The sequence below is a fragment of the Austrofundulus limnaeus genome, unplaced genomic scaffold, assembly GCF_001266775.1.
Source record: "Austrofundulus limnaeus strain Quisiro unplaced genomic scaffold, Austrofundulus_limnaeus-1.0 Scaffold169, whole genome shotgun sequence".
Taxonomy (NCBI): Eukaryota; Metazoa; Chordata; class Actinopteri; order Cyprinodontiformes; family Rivulidae; genus Austrofundulus; species Austrofundulus limnaeus.
Window position 1 is genome coordinate 355,946 of NW_013952571.1, and position 2,767 is coordinate 358,712.

Sequence of the window (2,767 nt, forward strand, 5' to 3'; positions counted from 1 at the left end):
GAAACTGTTCTCCACGGCATGTATAAATGTGTGAAAGACGACGTTCTAACATCGTTTAGTTTTGTTACAAATATTATTTTTACACTTTAAGAAATGTCTATAAAATTCACAGTAATGAAAAGTTGTAGTTTTTTATGTTTTATTGAACATAAACACTACAAACTTTACAAATGTACAATTTTCATACGGTCAAAGGAGTGGGCAGAAGTATACTTATATTAGCCCATGCCTTCTCCTGCAACCTTATTCCAATCATTTCTTATTTATCAAGAAAACGTTCAATTTCTTAAGAATGCAGGTTTCCAACAACACTGACACCTGCAATTCATTTTAAATTTTAAGTCTTTGAATCTTGATAGTTTTGTTTTAAGACTAATATGACCAATTTACAAGTTTGCTCTTAAAAACTGTTTTTTTTAAAGGTGAAGAGTAAAAAAACAGTGAATTTGTGTTTAGTAACAGTTGAACCATTTTCATATTTAAGAGCAGATCTAATTGAACTGAAAATTTGTGCTGGTGCATTTTATTCTGGCTTCGTAGTCACCCACTACTGCTTACAAAAGGATATAAATTTATTGAGGAAAAAAAAACTTTCAGACAGAAATGTCTTAAATCTCAGCGAATTCAAAGATTGGCACGGTACCTTCACGGTACTGAGGTGTCACTGAAAGTTGTCGGAGAACCAAACAGAGCATCCAAAATATGCCTGATCAGCYCACTTTTACAGTCGATAGATCAAAACGTTGACATTGTGTCACCTTAGATTATTAGAGAAGTCCCAGATTACGTCTGAGCTTTAAAGAAGAAAAGTGCTGTTGGAAATCAGTGGCTGCCTTGGCCCTGTTTGTTTTCTAATGAATGTAGTCTCAAAGAAACATTCAAGTGGATTTGATGCATTTAATGGTCGTGTGTCGAAAGCTGTCAGGTTCCTCAGTCCACCACTCTGCCTGAGGATAAAACCAGTCTGAACGACCTAAGAGACGAATTTACAGTCACCAAGAGTYAAAAATTAATTAAATAACAGGTACGTTTAAAACAAGGACTGCAATGCTCTCAATATAGGGATTTTTTATTTTTTTGGTGGTGGTGGAAAAAAGAGAAAAAAACTTACACACAAGACTCCACGTGTGTCAGAGCATCAGTGATACAGAACAAATGAACCACATTTGTTTCCACCACCCCCCAAGTTTGGCATTTTATGAGAGGTGGATGTGGGAGGAGCAACTGCAGAAATAACTCTGGATGGGACCAGGGATCTCATTTATAAAGGATTGCGTGGAAACCATACTAAAAGTGAACATACGGCCAAAAGGTGGAATTGGCGTACGCCAAAAAAAATTTCAGATTTATAAAACCGTGCGTACGCATGTTTCACCACATTTTCCCTTTATAGATCACAGCTGTTCCTCATAATTTGTGCACGAGGTCCCGCCTCAGGTTCTACCCTCTACACGCCCACATTCAACCACAAACAGTCAATGTAAAGTACCTCATGAGATGTATTTAAATCAGTCAGTTGATCCATGTCAACTCATGATTACGATGGAAAACACGGGGGAAAAAAGCGAAGACGCAAAATTTTTCCGACGCAGAAATAGATGTACTTGTGAGTGAGGTGGAGAACAGAAGAAATGTTCTTTTTGGAAGCCAYAGTAGTGGTATTACAAATAAAAGGAAGCGCAGCGAGTGGGAACACGTTGTGACCTCAGTGAATTCAGTGAGTGGGACAGAGCGCACCATGACGGAGGTAAAGAAACAGTGGTCCGATTTGAGGGTGGATGCGAAAAAACGTCCGACTGGCCACCGTCAAAGCATTGCAGCCACAGGTGGGGGTAAGGGTGTCCCCGAGCTGACACAGTTTGAAAATAGGATGGCGTCAATACTCGGGGAGACAAGCTTGTGTTGAATTGTGTCTGAGAAGGAGGGAGACACTGATTTCGCTGAGACCACAGATGATCCAGGTAAACCAGTTTATTTTATATGCCATCACAGATAAAGGAACAATACGAAAAATATTTTTTTATTGTTGTTTTCGTGTCCTCAGGCCCCGCACAGTCGGCAGTTGGCGAGGACACTCTGGGTGAAGGGAGGATGGGCGCAGAGGATCTGGCTGTTCCCAGCACCAGCACAGCACAGGCTGGTGGTCCCTCTGGGGGAGGTCGGGTGCTGACGATTGTTGTTCTGGAAAACCAGAGGGAAACAATCAATGAATTACGACAAATCCGAACAACTTTAGTCAGTTTATGTGCTGTCATGTCTGACATTTCTGATTCTTTAAAAGAACTGGTTAAAAAGTGAACCTTGTTGTGTTATTCGTCGCATGACTTCTTCACGTAGCCGTGCTCCACGTTGAAATTGCTGTTGTCGGGGAGGGGGCTGTGGGTCAGGGTCGTCATTTTGAGGAGGAGGGAGGCCAGGTGGGAGAGGGATGCCATGCTTTAATGCCACGTTGTGCAGCACACCACACGACTTTATAATCTTGCACACCTTCCTAGGATCATACAGAAGTCTCCCACCTGACGCATCMWAACACCGCCACCGGCATTTTAGGAGACCGATGGCGCGYTCCACAGTTGAACGCGCACAGGTGTGAGMAGAATTAAAACCCACTTCCTCTGCGCACTGGGGGTTGGGAAATGGYGTTAGGAGSCAGCRCCTGAGGGGGTAGCCACTGTYTCCTTCAGGTTGGAGAGGGAAAATGTGTCAATTAATCAGGCCCAYATAATTGATTTACTAAATTACATTTATTTTAATCTTACCAAGAAGC